Here is a 14581-nt window from a genome sequence, read left to right on the forward strand (position 1 = left end):
CAAAAGGACAATTTTAGTCTCTGCTTTAGGAAAATGCCATAATTCCTATATTACTGCAAAGGACTATTTAAATTAATTGGTTTTTTTTTTTTGCTTCTTTCAAGGAATTTTTCATTAATAGAAAATAGGAAAAAAATTATAAGACAAAGTGCCATCTCAATTTCTGTAAATCTCTGAAGCCCATGCTTATTTATCATAAAATGGTATCTCCCATAGGCAAATAATCTTTTTGACTTTCAGTGAGATGAATGCCCTAGTCTTCTAAGAAAGGCTCTGCTTCTTAACTTGTGAGGAGAAAAAAAGACAATGCATGTATCCTTGGTTTATGAGTTTCTGTAAAAGACATTATTCTTAATATCTGTACATAAACACTATGCCTCTAGATTCAATGTCTTTGCAACTACATCTCACATCAATATTTCAGCTTTAAATAAAATACGAACATCCTTACAGATGTTTTGTTGGTTTGAGAAGCCATGACATGAACTAGCAGTAAGATAGCCTACTGCTTTTGTGTAGTTGTTGGAATAATTATTAAATAACTGGCAAATCAATTAACAGGTGTTACTAATCTGCCTAAGGCAAAGCTGGCTCTTAAGAATGTCAACCCTTTGAAGATTTCTTAAAACACAGAGGTTGCATTCTGATTTAGCTAATTTTATTTTTTTTAAGATTTTATTTATTTATTAATGAGAAGCGGAGAGAGAGAGAGAGAGAGAGGCAGAGGGAGAAGCAGGCTCCATGCACGGAGCCCGACTTAGGACTTGATCCTGAGACTCCAGGATCAGGCCCTGGGCTGAAGGCGGTGCTAAACCGCTGAGCCACTGGAGCTGCCTTAGCTAATTTTATTTCTAAAGACAAATTTTATACACATTTAATGTACATTTATTATTTAAAAATGGAAAATATAGAAAAATAGTAGAAGGCAGACTTTAAAAATCATAATTGGTATTGAATTTATAACTCTAATTTGGGTAATAGGAATTTACAGAGTACAATATGCAATATTTCTGTTTTTGTCATTTTAGAATTCACAATTTGTTTTATGATAAGACATTTTTAACATTTCTTGAAAATATCTACAAATGGCCAGGTATTTTCTTAAACATATTTTCCCTTTATATCCTTATAGGTTGGTCTCAGTCCCTAGAAAATAATTTTATGAAAAGTACATCTAAACTGAATTCCTAACTTCAGTGTCACTGATGACAATTATTAGATGATGTATTAAGTAAGACAATTCCAACAAGGTAATACATGGTTAAGATGTAACGTAAATTTTGGAATACTCTTAAACTTAAAATTTTCAGTTCCTTTACTTAGGTTTTGAGCTAGAGGTATAGCAGAATGTTACAGCGGAACTTTTCCGACTCTCTCAGAATTTTAGCTAGGGCCAAAAATATTAGAAGAAGGAGTGTTAAATACCCACTAGTTTGAAAGTGAGGTACCAGACCACCTGTGCAGAACTCACTAAGGGGTACTCCAAATGGACAGATGGATAAACGTTTGTCTGTAGCTGCCTCAAGCCAATACAAAGGAAGTACAAAGATCAATAGGAGAAAGATCTTAAGAATGGGTTTTTGTGGGAAGAACTATACTTTTTTTTTCCTTTCGTCTCGTACCTCAAGCCAAGCAGAAAGATGTAGGATGTCCCCTCACAGATCATGGCCATTCTTACCACCAGGAGGGAGACTAACCTGGAGTCTGGGAGAGAGAGAGAAGCTCAAAATTGACCTCTTTCTTTGGGGCTGAGGACACAGGGTTTGGTGTTGACCCACATTTAGTTTTGATCCACATTTGGAGAAATGTGATGCCAAGAGCTGGGCTGCCTGTAGCCGGCCTGACTGATAAAAGAGAGGGCTTTCTTTGATGGGAGCAAATTCTATTTTCACTGACCACAGCCAGTATTTACAGAGACCCCATAGAACTCTAGAAGTTATCTTGCCTTGAATTATTTTGAAAATGGTCCCACCTAAAGGGCTTCCTGCCTGAGGAAAGATGATCCTGATTGAAAGAGGCAGAAGTATACTAAACTGTCCAGTGCAGAAAAGGGCAAATATAGAAAGGGGAAAAGTGCGAAGCTGCCAGCTGGAGACTGCATTATCACTGTAGGTAATAGTGCTGAGAAAGGTCTGCAGCAAGGATAGGGAGATTGCTGGCCCACCATACCTACGAGAAGAAAAAGAGCAAGCACTGTGGCATCAGCTACACCATTCCAGATTATGACACTATAACATTCAAATATTTCAATCTTCCCTCTCTTTTCTTTCTCTATTCCAACCCTAAGGAGCCAGAGGCTGCTGAGTGAGTGGAGGAAGAGAAGGAAGTGATGAGTAAACAGACAAATGGTAAAGAAAGAAACCTGATCTTCTTCTCCAGTGCAGGTTTCTGAGCCTGAACTGCTTCTATCTAGAGCTTTGGATATCAGACTTTAATACTTGAATATGAGACTTGTTATTAAATTTAGAAGTGAACAGAAAAGTCAGGGAAACCTCCTAGAATTTTACCTAAGAGATAGGGAAGACTTGACATGGTAGGTTTTATAGGATCACAGGGAGGGCGGAAAACAACAGTGAGTGCATGACTTTCTCTTTGCACTTGGCAGGATGCAGTTCACTCACTAAACTCAAAGTATTAAGGGATATTTGGAAGGAAACCAATAACTGCCATTCCTTTTCTCCTTCAAACAGGAATTTGTATTTTACTTTCAGTTCCCCCAGAAGAAGACCCTGAACGAGGATTAGAATTCAAGTAATTTATTTTGGAAGTAATTCCAAAAAGCATCAGTAGAAGAGTTAGAAAGTAAGAGAGAGAAAGGAAGGCAGCCAATAAAGCATTCATTTTCAAGTGAGTTTTTGGTGTTGGTCACTAGAACTTAATCCTGCTGGGAGAAATCTGGGGACAAAGTAAAACACATGCTTCGGAGCTCTCCACCAGGGCCATAGGGAGCTCGGGTGTTGCTATACCAGCTGCCATCAGTCAGAGAGCTGAGCTCAGAGAGACGTTCATTCTGTGGCAATATCAGTTTGCAAAGTAGATGGCAAAAAGACAGTACCGGCCAGGGCAGGTGCTCAGGAGAAAAATACATGTGCTGGAAGGAGTCTACACTGCTGAAGGGCAAGAACATATAAACAAGGTACTGATGGAATCAAGTATGCACGAGGAATCACATGGCAAGATGGGGGTAACACATAGACGGTGCAGTCTTTTTCACTGGAAAACTTTTAAGACTTGGATTTACGTTCTGTCTTGGGGAACTTTGCTTGTATTGCATCTGAAGCAAAGAATATTGAATAACTCCTGTAGTCTTCTATCAGAGTCTTTGACTATAAAGTTACAGAAGGGAGACATTTTATGCGTACAAGAGATTTTTAAACTTTAAAAAGTGGCACCAGCGACACTTTAAAAAGTGTTTTCCATTGGAAATGTTTAAAAGGAGAAAAAGCTCACTTTTGAATAAGAACAGGATTTTCTCTGACACTTAGAAACCAGTGGAAGTTAACTCAGGTCATTGTAAATCTTGTATACATGATGAAAAGTGAATTAAGTCAAGGTACTGTTCAAAGTGGAAGTTTTATAGAATGCTCACGGACACAATTTTTAAACAATTACTTTATTGTAACTACTGTTTTTAAATCATTTATTGAGTAATTGCATATATAAGATAGGAGTCTATTTAGAAAGCATATTAACATCCAATAATTATTTATTAATTTCTATTAGGTCTAGTGAATAATATTCCTGGTACGAGCAATACAGTGGAGAATGAGATAGACAGGATTCCTGCCGTCTACTGGTGAAGGCAGATATACACAGTAAGCAACTAAAGGATCTAATTTGTAGTCACATAATAAATAAGCAATTACAAACTAAAAAAAAAAAAGAAAAAAAGAGCTATAAAAGAAAAATGGAGTGCACTTGGAAAGTTAAGTATTTTTATATTTTTTAAATTTTTCTTATAACTTCCTCTTTTTTGGATTCTCCCAATACCAAGTTAAAATAACAGAAAGGGAAACACACTCCTAAACTCATGACTCAAAGCATGTGAGTTAATAGATTTAGGCAACATGAAAGTCAGCTTACCTTTTAGAAAAAAAACATTCATATGTTAGCCATAATGGCTAATGTAAAAAAATTAGTGACAACACCAAATGTTGGGGATAATGCAAAGAAACTGGGTCATTCATACATTGTTGGTAGGAATGCAAAATGATATAGCCATTCTGGGGGGAAAATTTTTTTTTCTTTTCTTTTTTTTAAGATTTTATTTATTTATTCATGAGAGACACAAAGAGAGAGAGACACAGGCAGAGGGAGAAGCAGGCTCCATGCAGAGAGCCTGACATGGGACTCGATCCCGGGTCTCCAAGATCACACCCTGGACTGAAGGCGGCGCTAAACCAGTGAGCCACTGGGGCTGCCCAATCTTTTCTTTTTTTTTTTTGAATTAACATGCAACTCCCATTTGACTCAACAATTATACTCTAAAGGTATTTATCCTAAAGAAATAAAAACTATGTGCACACAAAAATCTGTGCATAAATATTTGTAGTAGCTTTATTTGTAACAGCCACAAACTGGAAGCAACCCAGGTATCCTTCAATGAGTGAATGGTGCATTAAATAAATGCGGTACATCCATGCATGGAATATTACTCAGCAACAAAAATAATTTTTAAAAACTATTCATACACATAATAATCTCCAGAGAATTAAGTTGTGTGAAAAAAAAAAGCCAATCTCAAAAGGTTTCAAACTATACAATTCCACTTATATAATATTCTTGAAATGGCCGAGTTATAAAAGTGGAGAACAGATTGGTGGTTGCCAGGGATTAAGGAGAGGCTAGAGATAAGAGAGGAGCAGGTGTGGGTGTAGAAGAGCCACACAACGGAGCCTCGTGAGCAGAGAAATGCGCAGTACCATGACTGTATTGATATCAATATTCTGATTGGGATATTGTACTGTAATTTTTTTTCTTTTCTAAGGGAAGGAGAGAGAAGCAGGGGAAGGGGTAGATTAAGAGGGAGAGAGAAAATCTTAAACAGACTCCATGGGCCCAGCACAGAGCCTGATGTGGGGCTTCACCTTACCAAAAGATCATGACCTGAGCCGAAGACAAGAGTCAGATGCTTTACCAACTGAGCCACGCAGGCGCCCCTATTGTACCATGTAGTCTTGCAAGATATTAAGATTGGAAGAAACTGGGTAGAGGGTACAAGGGATCTCTCTGTATTGTTTCTTACAATAGCATATTGTAGCTAATTAACCAAAAGTTTTAATTTAAAAAATGACAGAAACTTACTAGTAAAAGCACAGGAGGGTATTTTTGTGTTTTGGTGGCAGGCAAGAAAGTTTTTATTCATAATACAATATAGTATATATAAAAAGCTATAACCATACCAAAAGAAAAGGAAATTAAACATCAAAATTAAGAATTTCTGTTAATCAAAATTTGCTATTAAGAAAATCAGTGGACAAGATACAAAAATATTTGCGGAAAATATTGACAGAACATACCAGGAAAGGGACTTATATACGAGATCTATCTCTATACCTATGCTTATACCTAACTCATTTTTTTTTATTAATAAAGCAGTAAAAGATGGGCAAAAGATCTGGGTAAAAACTTTACAAAAGAGGTGCCTGGGTGGCTTAATTGGTTAAGTGTCTGCCTTCGACTCAGATCATTAGAGCCCCACTGCTGGGCTCCCTGCTCAGCGGGGAGCCTGCTTCTCCCTCTCCCTCTGTCTGCCTCTCCCCCTGCTTGTGCTGTCTCTCTCTCTGCCAAATAAGCAAATAAAATCTTTTTTTTAAAAAAGAAACTTTACAAAAGAAGATTTATGAATATCTGAAGTGAACATAATAATATTCAACTTATTATCTGGCAAATTAAAAAGTTAAAATTAAAATCAAATGTCATTAGCTACTTATCAGAATAGATCAAATTAAAAAGATTGACCACACTAAATGTTGACAAAGTTGTGTAACAACCAGAAACCTCACCTTGGTGGGGACGTTTAAGGCTACAACTTGTTGAAATCTTTGACGAGTATGAGTTTTTACCCTATTTACAGGTAAATATTTAGTCACCCACAGTTTCATGGCTGCTGGTAGTAGATTGGGTACCTCTGGGTCATAGAAAGAGGGTGTTTTGTTACACACAGCAGTAGCAGTAACCGAAATATCAACATTTTCCGGGTTCTTAGGGGTAATGGGAAGAAGACCAGATGGCAACTGAACACAAAATAGGTTGCATTATGAGATAGGAAGCCTGATTTTGGGAGCCTGCATCTGTATCTTTCATAATTGACAGTAAGCCTACTCTTCGCTCTGGAGGGAGACACTAACTCTATCTCCCAAGGTTGTTTGCTAGACAAAGCATCTTATAAAGATAGTCTGGAATCAAAGAGCAGTAAGTGCCTCACTGGCATGATTAGTGCCACAATACAAGAGACTCCTGGAGAATTGTCTCGCAAGATCACTTTAGAAATAGGATTAGCAGTTTCTTATAAAACTAACCGCAAACCACTTATGCCCTATCAATTCCTACATATCGGGCCACGAGAATGAAAACATATGTTAACAAGAAGACATGTAAGAGTCATAGCAGTTTAATCTGTAATAGTGATGATAAATCAGCCCAAATAGCCATCAGGAAAACACGTAAAAACTAGCTTTGATATATCCATATAATGGAACACTTAACAACAATAAAAAAAAAAAGTATGGCTTATTGATAAAAGCAACAAATGAATGAACGTAGAAGACATTATATTGAGTAAACCATGCCATACACAAAAGAAGTAAAGCCCAATAAATCAATTTTTATGATATCCTAGAACAGGCAAAATTATGTTGGAAAGGACTTAGAACAGTGAGGGCAGAAATTTATTGGGAAGGGGAAGAGGGAATTTTCAGAAGTTATGTTAATGTTCTATCTATATCTTCAAAGTTTTGGCTAAACTCAGAGAATGTACATTGTACTTTATTTTGATTTTACACAAAAATACTGTCAACAAATATAGCATCTAATTATATAAATGCTAAGGTATTTAAGAAAGATGGGTTTGTTGTTTGCAATTTAAGTGCATTAAATAAAGCAGATTATATGAGTAGTTAGATATGAGATGAAAATAGGAATAGAATCTAGGTTCTAGATATGTTTTTATAAAGTTCTTTCAATTTTGCCTTTTGCTTAAAATGCTTTATGATATAGGAGAAATTTCTGCCACAATAAATAAAGTTAGAAACCTTCATATATATCTGTGAATAAATACATAGTTTTAAAGTAACTAGGTATTTTTTAAATTAAACTTTATATTGGCATTGAAAGGGGTGACTTACTCAACCTCTTTTTCACAACCTCCAATCTCAAGATTATAATTCTTAGAGACTTTGTCTTCTTTTTGCAAGACTGGCTTGGTTGTTCAGTGCTTGACTGCCATTGCTTTGTATTTTACCACAACTAGGATTCTTAGTGCCTAATATGATGATGAGTGTATAATATTTCCTTAATAAACTTTATGTGTGAAATTCAATTAAAACAGAAGCATTCACTTTCATTAATTTCCGCACATTCTCTAACTCTACTGTCTATATAAGTTCCTAGACTATACAATATATTCTGAATATGGAGATGTTAGTTAGAAAACTTTTGTACATTTCAGCATAGCATTTTGTTTTGTTTCAATTTATTTTTATATGGGTTTATCTTATGTATTTACTTAGAGCTTGGTAAAAGCAACAGCTATATCATATGCTTCTTTGGTTACAACATACCTAGCTTTTAATTTTATTATTATTTATTTTTTAGTTATTTTTAATTTAATTTTAGTTTACATACAGTGCAATACTGATATCTGGATTCAGTGATTCATCACGTACATACAACATCCAGTGCTCATCACAAGTGCCCTCCTTAATATCCATCACCCATCTTGCCCAATGCCCACTCACTTCCCTTCATTAGCCCTCAGTTTTTTTTCTATTAAAAGTCTCTTATGGCTTGTTTCCCTCTCTCCTTTTTTTTCTTTCCCTTCCCATGTGTTCATCTGTTTTGTATCTTAAATTCCACATCTGAGTGAGATCGTATGGTATTTGTCTTTCTCTGACTTATTTCACTTAGCATAATACACTCTGACTCCATCCATGTCATTGCAAATGGCAAGATTTCCTTTGTTGATGACTGAGTAATATTCCATTGTGTGAGTGAGTGTGTGTGTATGTATATATACACCATATCTTATTTTTTTTAAATTATTTATTTGCGAGAGACAGCATACACATGAGTGGGTGAGGGGCAGAAAGAGAAGCAGACTCCCCTCTGAACAGGGAGCCAAATGCCAGACGTGGGACTCTATCCCAGGACTCCAAGATCTTAACCTGAGCTGAAGGCAGATGCTCAACCAACTGAGCCATCCAGGCACCTCTATACCATATCTTCTTTATCCATTCATCAGGCAATGGACAGCTGGGCTCTCTCCATAGTTTGGCTATTGTTGATAATGCCAGCATAACATTTTAAAATCAATTCAGCTAAATGGTTGAGTCATGAGTCTCTTTTTTTTTTTTTTTTTAAATTTTTTTTTTTAATTTTTATTTATTTATGATAGTCACAGAGACAGAGAGAGAGAGAGAGAGGCAGAGACATAGGCAGAGGGAGAAGCAGGCTCCATGCACCGGGAGCCCGATGTGGGATTTGATCCCGGGTCTCCAGGATCACGCCCTGGGCCAAAGGCAGGCGCCAAACCGCTGCGCCACCCAGGGATCCCCGAGTCATGAGTCTCTTAATAAATAACTGACTTTTGTCTTTCAACCACAGGGGGGAAGTATATAAGACTGATTACATTTATAAAATTATGTGTATTGGCACATTTTTAATTCTGAAACCTATACAAGGCAGATAATCTTTCTGAAGATAATGCCAAACAAAAAGAAGGAATAAAATTGTAGTCATTAACTACTATTTACTGAGGACATAGAACTACTCATCAGTATTTAGTCAATAATTGACTAAGATGTTTTATTTCTTAATTATCTGACATGTGCCATTAAGTTTAATATAATATTCAAAATAGAATTTGTTTTCTTATTATATAAAACATAGAACTCAATAGGAAAAATGAGGGCCGCTTTCCACTTGGACAATTGATATACTATGCACATTTAGTATGTACTCATACTCCTAAAATGAGTATTACTCTTACTTTGTAACCCCTCTAAACAAAAAGTTCATCTAAGTTTGCCAGGTGGCAAGGTTCAACATGTTTTCTGTGCACAGTAAATGTTAAATTACAAATTATTATAATGTTCTTTACAGATTCTGCCTATAATCATGTGGCAATCCATAAGGCATTAAATAGCTTCATTTTCTATAAAAATAAAAATACGATTACATTTTTAAACAGAAATTCTGCAGAAGTTTTACTCACATGGTGGGGTAATTTCTCTTTATTGAAAGCAAAATGTTCTTAGAACCATGGTATGTGTGAAGGTAAAAGGCCTCTTACTTCCCAACCCCCTTCTCAGCAGACAGCACAATACAAAAGTCAATTTATGTTCACACATAGTTAGTCTAATTAAGTCATAATATCCAGTATTTAATATCCTAATCTCTCTCTCCCTTTGTCGACTGGGCCCCTGGCTTCAAGAATTTAGAGATAGGGATTCCTGGGTGGCACAGCGGTTTGGTGCCTGCCTTTGGCCCAGGGCGCGATCCTGGAGACCCAGGATCGAATCCCACATCGGGCTCCCAGTGCATGGAGCCTGCTTCTCCCTCTGCCTGTGTCTCTGCCTCTCTCTCTCTCTGTGACTATCATAAATAAATAAATAAAAATTAAAAAAAAAGAATTTAGAGATATATGGCTAGTAGTTTAATATAGTAGCATGTACGGACTGCAACTTGTTTCAGAAATAGTTCTTCAAGTTTCTTTGGACTCATCATTCTCAGACCCAACTCAATAATGTCTAATGACTACTATGGACTTCGGAGCATCAGTATGTGTGTTTAAAATCCATAAATTTGGAAGATAAAGTGAACTTTTTGATCACCTAAAACCTGCAGGCCTTACCAGTCTTGCTTATAATTGAAGTTTTCTTAGCATTCTTTATACTGACTAAGCTAAGCCCTCACTTGTTAACGTAGTACCTTCATTCTTTGCAAACTCCTGTGCCCTATTAATAATGTAGTCCAGGGTTGTCTCACATGTACTCAGGAATTCTGTGGTGATTGCCATTTTTAAGACATTAGAAGTATTTTTGTTGTGATTGAACTTTTATTTAGAATTACAAATTTATTAAACAAACAAAAAAATCATGGATTCCTTGGGAAGTTTAAATCTTTAATCAGTATTAACAACATTTTCCTAGAACCCCTTCAAGACAATAAAAAACAAAATCACTTCTGTGACATAGTAGTACATAGTTCAAGAGCCCAGTTGCTAAGAACGCTCAGTGACTTTCAGGGTCAGAGTAATACTCTTTCTGTAGTGAAATTTAATTAGTTAATTTATTTATTCATCATTCAGTCAACATTCATTGATCTTGTAGTACACTAAATCCTTTATACTAGCATTTCTATTTCTATTATGGCTAGCAACAACTTAATATCCCTTCATCACGTCTTAACCAAGACTTAAGAGCAAACAAAAATTGCCTTATTCTTCAGTCAAAAAAAAAAAAATAACTTCCAGATTGTTTTTTTTGAAAAAATGAAATAATGGCATTAGTTTGAATTGTTAGAGTGTAACAATTAGAGTGTAACACCGAGTGTCAGAAAGTAGTGTTTCAAGCTTTCTAAGTTATTAGAAAATGAAATTCAATTTCTGAAATTCTCCCAACTGTGCAGATTCTAAATTCAAAACGTGTATCATCATAGGCGTTCTGACTCATGAACTATCATTTATTGTGTTGATCTGAAGATAGATTTCCTCAGAACACCACTAGTCCATTACATACGTACCCAGTTGGAATTTATTTGTATAAGGAAAACTTTTGTTGATTTGATTTTAGTTAGTTCCACATGTATCAATAAACCTCTAAAACTAGCATGTTATTATTTTTCCTTACTTGTACCTGTAGGACATGATTCCTGGGGCTCCTCTATAAACACAGTCTGCTTTTATTTCTTTACTTTCTTTAAAAAATGTGTGTCTAGAATATATGATATAGGTGGAGATGTGTCTGAGGTGGAGAGGCAGTGTCCAGGAATGTCTTGAAATTCCTAGAGCTCCAATGAAAACATTTTGAAAATCCCTTTCTAAGGATAACATATTGCATTATTTTACCTCCCACTACTTCAAAGAGTAAAGAGGTACTTTATTTTCCTTGTTCTGGACCCATCTCTTCACAGCATTAATACTTTCCCTTTTATTCTACTTATCTACAGTTGGGTAAATAGTTACCTATTTACTAAACTCATACATTTCAGAGAGTCAAGGTATTTATGAGCTCCCTTTTCATATTAAATAATGAGTATAAGAATAAATATTGAGGGGTTAGTTTCTCCTCGACATGAAAATGTCTTTGTTCCTCAGATAATTACTGAATTATTTTCTGGGCCATTTCTTGTTCCACTCAATTTTGTTTCTTTAAAGATTTGCCATGAATACATTTTCCCCACAACATAGGATCTAATGCAGTCTAACTACCATTTTAAAATGCTGTAGGTCAATCTTGGGATAAAAGCAATGAAAAAAGGAAAAATATACAAGCTTTTATGTTTAATAAAATTACCAGTGTTAAACAGATGTCCCCTTTCTTCCCATGCTCTGCTTGTAGCATTTCACTTACAAATGCTAATCAGATCTGCAGACAGTACCTAGAAGAGTTGGAGTGGGTCAGCTCCAGAGCCTAAAGGACAAGAGTGGGCATCCTAGCTTCATTTCTTCCTAACTGCATGGACCTGCGCAGCTTATTCAACCTATCCAGGCCTCAGTTTTCTCCCTCATTTTCTTGGTGTGATGATGAAACAAGCTCAATGCAGGTCTAACCATATGTCCAAGGCAGACTCACCTGAAGTTTTTGGAGTTAATTATGAGGGCTCTTTACACAGAAGTGCCTAATCCCCAGGATAAGAGCATTTTGTATTAGTAATTTCTCATGTCAGGTTGTGTTGGAGTGAGCATGATCAGATTATTATTTTTTTTTATAAATTTTTATTTATTTATGATAGTCACACGGAGAAAGAGAGAGAGAGAGAGGCAGAGACACAGGCAGAGGGAGAAGCAGGCTCCATGTACCGGGAGCCCGACGTGGGATTCGATCCTGGGTCTTCAGGATCGCGCCCTGGGCCAAAGGCAGGCGCCAAACTGCTGCGCCACCCAGGGATCCCAGATCAGATTATTTTTAGAATTTGAAACATGCTTTCTTTAAAAGGGCCTCCATATCTTATAACTTTTAGACTCCACAAAATCTAGATCTGTCTTTTCATGTAAGTAATTATTCAATAAATATTATTCTTATTTACTATTGGAAAACTCATCCAAAATAATATATGAATTTTTCTATCTTCCTTCTCTTCTTCCCTTGTTTCCTGTACATATCTTAAAGACCTGATATGCTTTGTTGGCTAACTTCCATCATAAGTCATGAGACTCGGTTGTTCTACTCTCCTCTCAGAGAACATGGGGTGTGAAGGCAAAAATTGGCAGCATTTTGGATAAGTAAGATAATAAGGTAATAAGGATGTTCAATTTCAATTGTCACTGATTCTAGCATGATTCAACTTTGTAAAGGTAGTTTAACTGACTCAACCAGTTTCTACTTTCCCTGATCAAGCTTCTTTGCCCTTTTTCTCGAATGACAAATAAGGAGAATAAATCGATAAGCAAATTGGTCATAATTTATACTCTGTATTACCCAATCTTGACTCTTTGGGAACTTTCAACACCATTCTCTTACCCCCCACCTTAGAGAGGAATGCCTTTTTCAATTATCTATGTTCAGTATTACACAAGGATTTAGGTATACACACACACGTATGTGCTTCTGAGAAGAGAAAGTGGCGCTGAGCCACTGTAGAAGGGTTAGATGACATGTCCTAGAGAGGAAGATGGAGGAATGAAACAGATACTGTGTTGATAAGGAGTGGTTGCATAAAACAACTTAAAGTAAGTAAATGTAGACCTTTTTGGGTCTAAAGTGAAATAGAAAACCTGAGAGAGACAACCCTAGATTTTGAAATTGTGACAACACATTTATAAAAGAATTAAAAACTGAAAAAAGCAACCAAGTAGTAATTATGATATAATCATAAACCATAAATACTTTTTAAAAAATGTCCTACAAATTTATTAATAAATATGATCTCATGGTTGCCCTTTGTTGCTAATCTCATATTTACTCAGAAGACTAAATTTTCAGGGCTCTCTATTGCACTGCATTACTCACTAAAGAAATGTTCCAGATAACAGATACTGCTTTAAAAAAATAAACAGTACACATCGATGAAAATTTAGTAGTGTACTCCTAAAAAATTCTGGTATAGTGGTTTAAATGACTATGAAAATTCAGAACTTTGGTTAAAAAATTTAATCAATACTGCCATATAAACATTTATCTGTAGGATCTATGCACAAATGAATCTCTAAACATATTTTGTGTTTTCCTCAATGATATTCTAAACCACTTCTTTTACTGCCTTGATTGAGCTGCAGGCACATGATGTGTTTTAGAACATATCTGCTTTAACTCTGTAGTACTTAGAAACGTTCCTGCTAATACCCATACATGAAAAAAAATCAAAACAACTTGATACTGATTTATTTATAATCACTTGATGGAAGACTGATTTCAGAGGAAGTTGTTTACTTTCACAAACTTCTGCTGTAGTCATGCAGTGCCATTGTTCATCCCTCACTCCATCCTGACCACGGTTCTATTGTATTGTTAGCATCAAAGAGCCCAGCCTTATTAACTTTCTCTGTGTAAATGGGTCACAAGCCAAAGTTTAACTTATTCCTGAAAAACATTCAATGCTATAGGTTAAAGATAGGCCAGAATATATGTGTCAGTTGGTGTCCAAATTGTGATATGTGTCAATTCTTAAGTATGGACAACTTGAATAAGAATCATTTCAATTTAATGCTTTTTAATGAAATTAACAGGCAGTTAATCCATTTTTCATAAATTATATATATATCTTTTAGTTTGCAACATTGCATCTGATTTTCAGTCTGATATTTCATTTATATCAAGACAAACTCAACACTTTGAAGTTAGATGAGAATGAAGCTGTACAAAAATAGAGAAAAGCATCCAAGAACTGATGTAAAGTGCACTCAAATAAATCTCTTTTAGCTGTTCAGAGAACCCCAAGGTAAAGGCTTCCTCCCCAGCCCGATCTTAATGTCTCAGTGCAACAGCTATTTAAGCTGAACCATAGGCCCTTATCTCAGCTTTCCAGATGGGCCCTTTAGGTGCTTCTTTGACCCTCAAAAGGGTAATTGCTGAACATTTGAGAGGGGGGCATATGTGGCAACAAGAAGTTGAAAAGAATAATTTAAGAAGGAATAATAGGATCTGGATTTTAATAATTCATAAGACTCCTTAACAGGCAAGATTTAATTACATCTTTATCA

Source organism: Canis aureus, chromosome 28 (assembly GCF_053574225.1).
Source record: "Canis aureus isolate CA01 chromosome 28, VMU_Caureus_v.1.0, whole genome shotgun sequence".
NCBI classification, from domain to species: domain Eukaryota; kingdom Metazoa; phylum Chordata; class Mammalia; order Carnivora; family Canidae; genus Canis; species Canis aureus.